A 12,482-nucleotide genomic window follows, 5' to 3' on the forward strand; every position below is an offset into this window, starting at 1 on the left:
CCCTGGTTCCCTTTCGAGGAGAATTTCACGGAGGGATTGGGAAGCAGGTAACCGATGCAACTGCTCAATAAAATGGTCCACAATTGTTTGTCTCCTTGTTGCAAACTCAAATTGGCAATGGTTGCCCCGATGACACAATACACCACGAAGATTTGGCAGAAAAAGACGATTTGCGTTTTAGGCACACGTTCTCCACACCACACCCACAAGGGTTGTTTTGGTAAATCTTGCAGAGAAGAACTGGGTGAAGGAGTGGTCGACGTAGCTGCGTCTGTGTGAAAGGGCATGATGGTCACTTCTTTTTATAGTCGATGACTTGCGAAGCATCGATCCAAGAATCAAAACTGAGTGGATATCCTTTCCAACGTCCTTTGACTTCTTTGACACGTCGTTTGCCCACTTTACGGGTTCTGCGTTCGAGAATGCTTTCGATGTCGTACACGTCGTCTTCTTTTTTGGTCACACGTTGGAACTCGGGCAAATAAAACGTTCCTTTGAGCACTTCTCCGTTCATGTCTTCCAATTTATAGACGGCAGGATGACGGCCATGCACTCGTCCAGTGACTCGAAACAATTCGGTCGTCCAGTTAGGTAAGTAACCTTTGTCGAAAGTGCGTTTGGTTTTGCCAATGCGCACCCAATCTCCTACGGTCAACTCTCCACGTTTCTTGGGGACAGCCCTCGTCGGGGACGTACCAAACAGGCGCTCAAACAACAGCACTTCGTTGTCGGGAGTCACTTCTTGCGGGGCACGTCCGATGCTTCGATGGTAAGATTGGTTGTACGCTTGCACCAGGTGCGGTAAGATGTCGATGTACTTCAGAGTGTGGTGATGCGTAAAATATTTCCACATGCGTTCTTTCAAAGTGCGTTGTAAACGTTCCACGATGCTGGCTTTGGTTTCAGGATTCTCGGTGGTAAAAAAATGAATGTCACGTTTCTTTAATTCTTTTTGGAAAGCTTGGTTCAGAAATTCGGTACCTTTGTCCGTTTGCCATCGAAGAGGGTGACGACCGCTTTGTTTCAATACCCGTTGCAGGGCTCGCACTAACTCGCTGCTCGATTTGGAAGTCAAGGGTACGACCCAGGCAAATTTCGAAAAGACGTCGATGGCACAAAATAAATATTTGTAGCCACGATTGTAGCTGGCCAAATGAGAGACATCGGCTAAATCGGCTTGCCATTGATCATCGATGCCTTCCACTCGGGTGCGACTTCTGGAAAACTTGCGTCGAATGGGTTTGTGTAAAGTGTAAGTAACTTGTTCTTGTAACCATCGTTGCACTTGAGGTAAACGGAGACTTTTCAGTCGACTTTTGGCAGCACGATACAATTTTTGAACTCCTGCGTAACTGCAGGATGGGAGGGCCGTAGTAAATGCTGGCTAAGACTTTTTCCATTTTTTGTGTGTTAATAAGTCACCCACTCTTCGGTGATGTTACTTTGGGTGGGACGAAAGGGTGGTTTAGAAACGGATTTACGTGTCCGATGGGCTACGGGAGTAGAAGTGGAAGGTAGTGGTGGTGATGGAGGTGGCAATGGAATCGCTTTGGTCTTCTTTTCTTTTTTCACTTCTGGTTTCCCTTCTTTCTTTTTCACTTCTGTCGAAGGAGGAGTGAACATCATTTTTTTAACCCAAGCTTTCATTTCTTCTCGTTGTGGTGTGGGGGACGGGGTCAACAAGTATGCTGCAATCTTACTTGAAATGGGAGCAGCTGACGGTATTTGAAACACTTCTCGCATCTCTTCTTCCTCAGGTCTTCGTGGGGTATCATATCTGGTGACCCCTGGGGATGGTAGAAGTGCTGGTGGTGGTGGTAGTGATGATGGTGCTGGACTTTTCATCAAGGTCTTAAAATCTTTCAGAGTGGGAAGAGCTGTTTCGTCTAAAGCTTTCTGGTGAAAGAGTTGCAGTCGTTGCAAGAGTTGACCGTACTTTTGCGATTTTTCTGTTTCGGACAAATCTTGGCGATCCATCAAGGACTGCAATTCGTGTTGTAACTGGGACATCTCGCTCAAATTGGGATTGGGAGGCAAATGCGGGGTGCGTTGTTCTTGCCAACGATGGTATTCCATCCATCGTTTGTAAGGCACTAAAGCTAGTTTTCGTCCTTCCATGGGGTTGTCAGTGGTCGATTCTGAGATCTTGGGACTTCAGAGGGCCTCTTTATCTTGCTCCCACCAGTCCTCCCAACATGGTTCCCAAGACTCCTTTCAGCAATGGGCCTAACAAGAGGGGTAAAATGCCTCCACGTTGGACCAACATCTTCTTCTTTTGACGAATGGGAATTTTCTTTTGAACCATTTGGCAAAGAACGTGACGATGTTTGCCTAAGCATTGTTTCTGGTGTTTGGACAAAGAGATCGTGCCTTTCAACACGTTCAAACAACATTCGCACACGGTATCGATGACTTCTTTGGAAGCTGATTGAATGAGTTTTTTTCGTAGGGGTGGAGAAGCTTTGGACAGGACAGATAACATGTCCCCATGTTTGACTAAACGTGGTGGCAGTCCTTTCCTTTTCTTTCCTTGGGGTTGTTTAGAAGAGGGATGTTTTTTCGAAGGTGACATCTTTGAATCTTCAGGAGCACCAAAAGACTGATACCCCTACTCGGTCACAGGCTTTTTTTATACTGGAACGCGTCGCCACTGGTTGTCTTTACGACGTATCAATTTGAGGACAGGCATGACACGTCGTGCAGGGGTACGCAACGGACTAAATCGAGCCAGTTCTTGCTTGGACAAATCCAGTAAACTTTGTAACATGCCCAATCTTTCTTGAACTTTGATTTTGGGAGAAGGTACTTTGTGAGCAGCAGCCACTGTCACTAAATTGGAGGGTCCTGCCACTGGGGAAGTTCTTGGGGTCATCAACGGAGAAGTTCTTGGTGTGATCAACGTCTCCAAGTACTCTTGAGTTCTTGGTGTCATCAACGGAGAAGTGAATGAACCTGAGGCTACCGGAGACGCGCTCACCGCCTGTGCAGGTCGTGGTTTGCGAGTGTAAGGTTGCGTCCTGGCTGAAGTGCCTCTCTTGCGACTAGTTTTATTCTGTGGACTTTTCTTTTTCTGGGGACTTTTTCTCTGTTTCTTTTTCTGGGGGCTTCTTTTCTTTTTCCGGGGTGGTGTCTGGTAAGAGGAGGGTCCCGCCATTGGAGAAGTTCTCCTTGGGGACCTGGTCTTTTTCTTCTTGGAGCTTCGTTTGAATTTTTTCTTGGGGAGAAGTTTGGGGGCATTAGGATCCCATCTTAAGAGAGAGCGAATGATGACCCCTCCTAGAGTACCGCTCCCTCCAGATTTCAGAATGATTTGTTTTTTGGTTTGAGTGTCGATGCGAGGATCGGCCAGTTGGGTCAAAAAAGCGTTTGGTTTAATGAGGAATCTGAATGATCCCTTGTAGTAATTGACGTTCTGTCACTGTGGACCATCGTAAGACTTCTTTGAGACTAGCTTCTAAGACACGAGCTCGTGTTTGTGGATTTATTTCTCGACTGATGCATTACAAGGCACGAATCAATTTGACGGGAAGATGCGACTGAAGGGACGTCATTTTCAAACTGTGTGAGACAGACGAAAAGTGTCTGAGGTTTTTATAGATTTTTTTTGTGGAATGAAATTAAGTCGAGGAAGTAGACGTGTACAGCACAGGCCCTCCGTCTTCGCACCAGTGGTGAAACAAGTGGGTACGAAATCGCATATCATCAGGGGTTGTAGGTTTCAAATCGACGAGTAAATAGGCGTGTGGAGTTTGAGTGGCATCGTCGTACGCCTGAGTCAGCCAAGGCGTTCCTAACTGTTTGGCTAAGACTTGCACTTGCGATTTATCTCGAGGGCTTTTAAACAAGACCACGTAATGTGCATTGAGACTGATGGTGCGATGGGCTTTACTTTGTTGAAACAACTTTTGAGTGATGTAAACGACACTGGCATTACGATGATGCCCTTTGCGCGTGAACCACAGTTTAATTTGTTCTTCGTCTTCTCCTAACATGTCGAAAATGACCAAATTGGTTTGACGGGAGTCAGAGACGATGCCGTCGTCTTCTTTAGGAATGCCTTCCACAAACACGATGGAATCGCCTTGACTTTCTCGCAAGAGGCTGTACGCCGATTGCCACTCTTTGTAACACCACACGATGCGTTGAGGTGGACGATCGATCAAATGTTTATGTTCGATCAAACGTTTGACGAATTCGGTTTTGCCTGAACCGCTAGGTCCAGCAATGAGCATGTTAAAGGGATGGCGAAGATACAAAGCCTCCCAACTGGCACGATCTAAGTGTTCGTAGATGACTTTGACAGTAGAGGAAGAGGGAGCAGAGACAGCAGAGGTAGCCATAGTGTCAGGAATGTCACTTGTGACACGAAAACAGACAAGACAAGAGTTTATATACTTTTTTCAGGACACGTTTATTGAATGTTTTAAACATGAACACGAAAGACAAAAATACATAAAAGCCAAAGGCTTAGGTACAACGATAAAAGGCACATGATAACCATCAACGTGGAATAAACACAAGTGTCTGTACAACATGTTTTGGGTAATGTTCTGACCAGTTCTATAGGGGGTAAGGTGAAACAAGTGTCCTCCCGAAAGGGTCTTTCAGGCATGTCCACGACTGTAATGTCCTGGGTGATAGGCTCTTCTGGCACTGTCACTAACACAGGTTGAAAAGTAACTTTTTTCCTTGAACAACTCTCGTGCATACTGGGCCACTTCTTGGGTCCAAGCCTCAAAATCCCATTCTTTCCAGGCACGGACATCTGTCCAATGGGGGTGTAAGTCACATGCTACACACACATCGTCATACACGTCTTCGGTAGCTAAAAGTTGACGAATCTTTTTTTCCCGTAGAGGTCGAGAAGTATCCAGATGAAACCGCAAGGTTTTGAGCAAAAGGAGTCTTTCGTGACCATTTAAGGCCATTGGGTGGTAAGTACTGTTCGTAAAGAGTCCACAAGGAATCGGCTGGTAAACGAAATCCCAGAAAACAAGTCACTAAGACACACACTACTTGTCGACCCAAATTGATTGGATACAGTTCTTGTAATAATTGATGGTAATGATCCACGGTTTCTATATGGTCATTGAGTTCCTTCCACGGAATCTGTTCAATTACATGTGACATAAGTCGTGGCATGGCAGCCTGTTTTTATATTCTCTTTTTCTCGGATGCAATACACGTACTTTCTAGCCAGAGATCTTCGTTCTCCAGTAGGGAATCTAAATCTTGCATACTGTAACCGAAACGTCAGAGTTGGTTTAGAAGTTTCCTCTTCCGCTAAGTAGATTCCACGTAAAATATGTTGATAATCCTTTAACTTGTCTTCCTCAATGCGTTGCACTAGGTGAATCTCGAAGTAACCAAAATTATGAGCATGTCGATCATTGGCGACCTCAAAGTTTTGAACAATGTCTGACCACTGAAACAATTTCTGACGAATCAGTTCCCTTATACCATTCAGGTGCCAGTGGTTAAACATCTGGTGACGTAACGGATGCAATTGTTCTTTACGTTTGACTTGTATTTCGACCAGCTCTCGGTAAATGCGCTTTCTCAACTCCACAGGCAAAACACGAATGTTCTCTTGCAAAGTATCCATGAATAGGTCAGTCCGTACAATTCACAATCTTCTCCTAGAGCAAAAGTAATCCACATAGTGAGTAATTTCTGGCCACTGCCGTTCAGGGTAACGTCCAAGAATGTCACTGAACTCTTTTGATGTAAACGGTCTAGAGTAATATAATAGGACGAATGCACACTTGACCCAAAGAAATCTAACACATTTGTTGACTTTCTTCACTTTCCTCTTATGAATTTCTCGACACAAACGTTCTACAGTGACCCATTGAGATTTCACACTGGCAAACCCCTGCCAAACTTCCTTGTAAATCTTCTCTTGCAGTTCTTTAGGTAATGATTCAATATCGTTTCTGAAATGAAGTTTAAATACTGGTCTTGGTGATGTCCAACATTTGACTCCTAACCAATCTGGTTTCTTCTTCGTCAACGACATGGTAAGTTACTTCAATGTCTCAGTCCCACTAAGGGTAAGTAATGACAATTCCGTGACCATCGAGCATGTTCTAGGTAGGCCGAATCTTGCGGTTCCCAGTGGTGAAGTGACACACCGCAACTGAAGCACTTGACTTTATCCCCTTCGCCCAAGTAGAACAATCCGGCTCTGGCTAATTCTTCGGGGGTCTGTCCTCCCAGATACTTAGGCCATTTTCCGTTGAACGATTGAAGACGATTTTCAAAGTCGCAGTATTCCGACAAACGCACAGGAAACGAATATTCGTCTTTCACAGGTTCGTTTCGATGAGGGTTGGGTGACATGGACAGGAGTTTGCTCAGGGCTGGATGACATCCGTAGGGGGGTAAACGTGAAGGTGAACATCCACCTTTAAAACGAAACCCAGTAAAGTGTCCAAGAGGACGAGCGGCATCGCTTTCGTATCCCTCAGGTTTGACACGCACAGCATCACTTTCCATGATAGGGGTAGTGAGAACAAAGTTCCCATGATGCTTTACGGCATCGCTAAGGTCACAGCGTACAGCATCGTTCCCATCGCAAAGCTCATAATCGCATTCCACTTCAGAAGTCCCACACTTGAACTGTGCCTGTCTGAACTTGTTTTGTGTTTCTCTGAAAGTATTCATCTTGTTCGCTTGGTCTTGGTAGTCACAATGAACTATCGATCTTGCCTAGGGTTCCTTTTTATATACAGACCAATACCAACGTGTCCATACGGTAAGGTTAAATGATTGGGAAGTCGCACTCGCTTCTGGTACACGATTTGATAGACTTTTTCTAAGGGTCGACTGACGATGTGGTGAGTGGGTAAACGTACAATCTTGTTGGGTTGATAGTTGGTCACTTTAAAGTGTTCAACTTCTCTAGACTGCAAAGCTTCTTTCAATACGCCAAAGTTGACCACACGACTGGTACGATAATTCAGAGTCAATCCTTTCACTTTACACGTCGTGTGCACTTCTCCTTGTTTGTCCCGGTATTCGTAACCGTAATTTTTAGGACCACCACTGGCGAAACTTAGAATCTTGTCGTCGGGATGCTCGTCTGTCCACGCTCCTAAACGGTCTCCTTCGATGTCAGGGTGCTGTTGACTCGGGTGATGGATGTAAATGCAACTGTCCGTGTCAAAGTACAGGACGCGTTCCCCTAACAGTTCTAAAGCTTCGTACAATTTTAAGCGAGCGTGAGCTGTCACGTAAGCCGCAATGATGACATTTCCAAAAGGGTCGTCTTGTACAAAGTCCAGATCTTCTTCGTAATTGACCAAGATCAAATCCTCGCGACCGACGTCCACATGTTTCATGTATTTGGTTTTGTCGTGAATCATCTGGAAGTAGCGGGAAGGTTCTGTCAAATACCCCGTCTTGGGTAAACACGGTCGTTGTGCCATTTTACCCCACAAACAATTTAACATCACTTTGGCAAACGACCGCCTGCCTTCGTTTTTCTCGATGTGGTCTAAAGTGATGCCTTCTTGTTCATAGTATTTGTCTTTGAATGTCTTTTGGTCTTCGGGTGTGTGACACCAGGACGGATAGCCACTGGCTTCTTGCTTCAGTTTCAAAAAGGCATCCACGTAGTCGGCGAAAATGCCTTTGTGCGTGGGGTCACCCTTGTGGTATTGTTGTGTCTTGGGAAAGTGACAAATTTCGTATACTTCTAACAGCTGGTATCCCATGTCCAGAGCTTTGAACAATTCCACGCTGACCCACGTCCTCGTCAAGGCCCGTTCTTCCTGGGTGTGATGGCAAGGTTGGTCTTGGTTGCACGTTTCGGCACAAGTACGGCACAAAGGAAACATCAGTTTGCCTTGGCAATGGTGAAGTAACACGGGATGGTACAAGTCCGTGGGCGGCAAAACTTTTCACTTGATCAGACCTTCGTTGTCGAATGTTTTTCAGGTCGATGTGTTCCGTTAACAATTGTGGGTGCACTACAGGAAAGCGACAATATTTGCACACGTAGGGATACAGCGAGCACACGTCCAAGTATTTCATTCCTTCTCCTTTCTCTTCGTCGGCTTGGTACAGCAAACAGGTGGCATTGGTCCTTCCTCCGTACAAACTATCCATCGGGTTCAGGGGGTCCATGAACTGGTAACTTTCCACGAGGCGTTTAAACTCGGGATCGGTTTTCAAACCGTGATCGTATTCGTGTTCCCACATTTCCACCACTTGGTATCCTTGCTGTTCTAACTTTAGGCGTCGCTGAAAAGTGGCCTGGTACAAGTCTTTCATGGTTCGTTGTAAAAACTGATTTTTAGTGCCACGGTCAGGATAAGAGACGGGACATCCGTGAAATAAGCAACCGTTAAACTCGTACACGATCTTGGGGTTTTCTAAATCCCAGCCATCGACCGAATGCGTTCCGATCGTCTTTTCGCCCCCTTCGTTGCGGGCATGCTGAATCCACTTGTCTTCCTTGTCGCACAAGTAATGTAACCAGCGTAGGGCTTTGACCGAGTTTTGACGTTTGACATAGTTGGTCGTTTGAGGACTGATGACAGCAACGGTGTTTTCAGGCATGAATCGTTGCCGGTACACTAAGGAAAACGCTTTGGCAATGGTGCAAGCTTCTTTCAAAGGATCGACCCCTCCGTGTTCCATGAACAGTTCTCGAAATTTTCCACAGCAACGTCGTAAAATGTCCACGTCGGAACGACAATACTTTAACATTTCTTCCTGAAAGTCGAAAGGGTAGGAGGCGTGAGCCTGGTACCAAGCGTAGAAAGCTTCTCGTTGTTCGGTACACATGTTGTCAGGGTCGTAATAGTGAGCCTCAGGCAAATGGGGTAGAACGGCGTGTTGATTGGCTTCCGTATTGAAAAAGTGTGGAAAGTACCCTTCAGCCATTTCTGTCATTCCAAACGTTTTAGGCATTCGACTCAAAGGTGTGGCCAAGTAACTCATCGAATCTTTAAACTGTACTTGTCCTACTTGCATGAAAATGATCTTGGCTCCGTTCAAAGTGACTTTAGGACGTTCGGTGCCTTGTTCCGTATAGTATCTCAAAAGAAACTGTCCTTCGTATCCGGAGAAATTGTGAGCCATCACTGTGGCATGACGATGACAATCTCCGTAACGTTCGATGTCCTCTTGGCTCCACGTCTTGTCGATGGGGTCTAAGACCCATTGGGCAAAATCGGCTAACGTGTTCGGTCCTCGAAAGATTTTTTCACGCCCTCTGGGAATCTTGCTGCAGTGAGGGCAATGACTGAAGATAGGTTCCTGAATGCACTTCTCGCACGCTCGATGAGCCACGCAGAAATTAAGAATGTGAATGCCGGTCTCTTGCATGCATTCGAAATCGAAAAAGATGAAATTGCCTTTCTTCTTGTGACCATCCTCTTTCTCTGGTTTGGGTTGGTATTTTTGCACGCAACATTGATGTTCCAAGTCCACAGTGTGGTGACAAATGTGACACTTTTTCTTTCCTGAACATACGTGTGCCTTGGCACTATTGGTACGTATGCCTTGTCCACACGCGGGGCACAATCTCAGCAGTTGACAAGTGCATTTCTTCTGTGAACCTTGCGTCTTCAAATGTTGTTGGTAACAGGTAGGGCTGATAAACGTGCTCAGACAAGCTGGACAATGCACTGGTTCTTGTCCTTCGTCCAGACAGGGTGGAGAGGCCGAACATCCTGAGCATTTCCATCCACAGTGTTTGTGTTGTTCTCGATTGTTATAGCCATAGTCACATTTCTCACAGTAATAAACATATCCCAGGAATCCGGTGATACTGGTAATGGTATCGAAATGGTCATCGTGATAATAAACATGAATGCATTTTCCATCCTTAAAGTCTTGGTCTCGAAACAACAGAGGCCCACGCACTTCTTGAGGGTGCACTTTCAAGGTGTAGCGTGGAGCTAGGACATCTTGCAATTTTTGCATTTCAGGAATGCCACAGGGTTTGTCTTTGGGCAAGTCGGCTTGTCGTAACAGGAGTTCTGCTTCACTTCGTTGTTTGGCTCGGTCCGATATTCGAATATTCTCCCAGGCTCTTTTCCATTCTACCGTGTCGTTTTTGTTGGCATATGTTCGTCCCACCACGATAGCCCTGGCTAAACACATCTGGTCTTGAGGGTTGTGAATTCGGACGAGACTTGTTTTGGTGCTGCGAAGCTCGTCCACCAATAACATCTTTTTGCGTCCAGTCCCTTGAGAAGGAGAGACGTGGGTCATGTCCAGTGTGGCTTTTCCATCGGTGATGTCAAACTGGTCATTGGATTGTTGTACGTGTTGAATTTTGTATATGACTTTGGAAGCGGTCAATTCTGCAGGGTTGCTAAACTAGATCCAAACAGGGGATTTCAAACCGTCGTGTTGTATGGAAAGTCTCAAGCGATCGTCTTCTTTGGGTTGACATTGTCGCTTGAGTGTGGTGAGCAAACAATCCCACACCCCGGTGATGAACCCTTCTGCTTTCTCTAACGGTACTTCAGCCTTGAAATCTTTAAACTTCACCGTGTATTTGTAAGCAGTGGTTCTAAATTTTCTAGAGGAGCGCTTTTCCGTCTCTCGAATGGAATAGTATTTGTCAGGGTTGACTAAGGGTGGCGAACTTTGTTTAGAGGGTTTGGATTCTGGTTCACTCATGTCCTCTTCAAAATCACTGGCATGAATTTGTGCCAAGACTTCAGCTCTGGTACGAGGCGATAGATCACGTTTCTGCCTCTTACTTTCTTCTTTCTTCTCAAATGAATTGGATCGTTTCATCTTGAGTGCAAAACGTCAAATGACTCAAGTTTGAACACCATAGACTAATTTATAGTCATGGCAGACAGCGTATATAAAAGGGTGTGTGTCTTGTCCTTTCACTATTCATTTCACTCTCAAACCGAGCACAACGATGGAAGAGACTACCCAGATGGAACGTTTCATCAGAGCTTTGCGAGGGGTCATTAGAAAATTCTCTTCAGACCAGCCGACGGACTACTCTCCTTCCTTTCGAGATAAAAGTGATGATACGTGCTATATCTGTCAGAAGAAAGGGCATTGGTCTTCAGAGTGTCCAGACAGTCAAAAAAGAAAAACAGGGGTTAAAAGAGACAAAAGTCAAGATACCTGTTATTATTGTCAAGAAAAACTACATTGGTCTCCCGATTGCCCCAAAAAGAAACAAGAGGAGTCAGAACAAGAGAGGGATTCTTCAGAGGAAGAAGAGGAGAAGATAGCAGACAGGTGAAGAAAAAGAAACAGGAGAAGAAAAGAAGAAGGGAAGAAAGTGAGGAGGAAGAGTAGGAAAAGACTGTGACGGTGAAGAAATTTAAAAAACAGAGAGACTAAACAGTGAGACAGAAGAAGTGAATGTACTTTTTAAAGTGCTCTGTTGTGAATTGTGAATTGGATTGTAGCTATTGATAAAAGAATAAATTAGGTATAAAAAAGTAAGTGTCTTTGAGTTTTGATTTTAAATAAGAAGCTACACTCACGCACTCATATACACGTACTATAGGGGTAAAATGTTATTTTATTGGCAATTGAAAGTCTATCTCTTTTCGAGAGACGTGGGTGGCCCTGAAAAGGGCCTTTGGTTTTTGGTGTAGGGGTGAGTTTAAGCAATCAACTTTAACTGCCTTAAGCCTTTGCCACGGCCAAGGCCTACTTCTGGACTGCATACTGTTGATGATGATGATTTGGTTGAAATCACTAAGGGTGGCACGGTAGGCTTAGTCACTAGGTTGGCGTGTTTAGCTCGGGAAGGTCGTATTCTCTTCGGTCGTAATAAAGAAGTCTGATACATTTGTTTCAGATTTCTTAACTAAAATGTCTAACAGTACCGTGACCGTTTGATTTTCACACCCTTGTTTCTTTGCTGCTGCTTCTTCTTGTTGCTGTTTTATTCTTACTTCTTCTTCTTGCTGTTGTTGCTGTAGGAGAAAAGCTTGTTCCGCTTCCTTTTGCTGTTGTATAAATTTCTCCAATTCTTCTTTCTGTCTCTGCTAAAATTCTCCACGTGCGGTAATGAAGGAGACGTAGGTTCCGGAACAAATTCTTGCGAGGTAAGAAAATCCACATAATCCCAATTTACCTCTTCTGAAAGTAAGTCCGGGTTCCCTAGGGCGGTCTCCACTGCTGGTGCATCCCAATTGATCGTTTTCTGAGTTTCCGTCATGTTGAAAAACTGTCACATGGATTGAATACTCACAGGCGCTAGCGAATCTATATAGACCACGTGACGTCACAGACTGCTCTCTTCCGATTGGACGTGGGCCGACTGAATTTTGTAACGCGTGTTTGGATTGGTCAATGAACTCAATCCGTTTCAATCCTTCCTCTACCTATAAATAAGCGCAGTTCACTGCATTGATTCACCTGTTCTCGGCGCCTCAAGATGTGGACCGACGTTCAATCTTCCACCCTTGTATCTTCGATGATGTTCAGGACGGACATACCGATGTATGTCCGATCCAAGTGGATAGTTGTCCACCGGACAG

The sequence above is a fragment of the Sinohyriopsis cumingii genome, chromosome 19 (assembly GCF_028554795.1).
Source record: "Sinohyriopsis cumingii isolate HCF-2022 chromosome 19, ASM2855479v2, whole genome shotgun sequence".
In the NCBI taxonomy this organism is placed as follows: Eukaryota; Metazoa; Mollusca; class Bivalvia; order Unionida; family Unionidae; genus Sinohyriopsis; species Sinohyriopsis cumingii.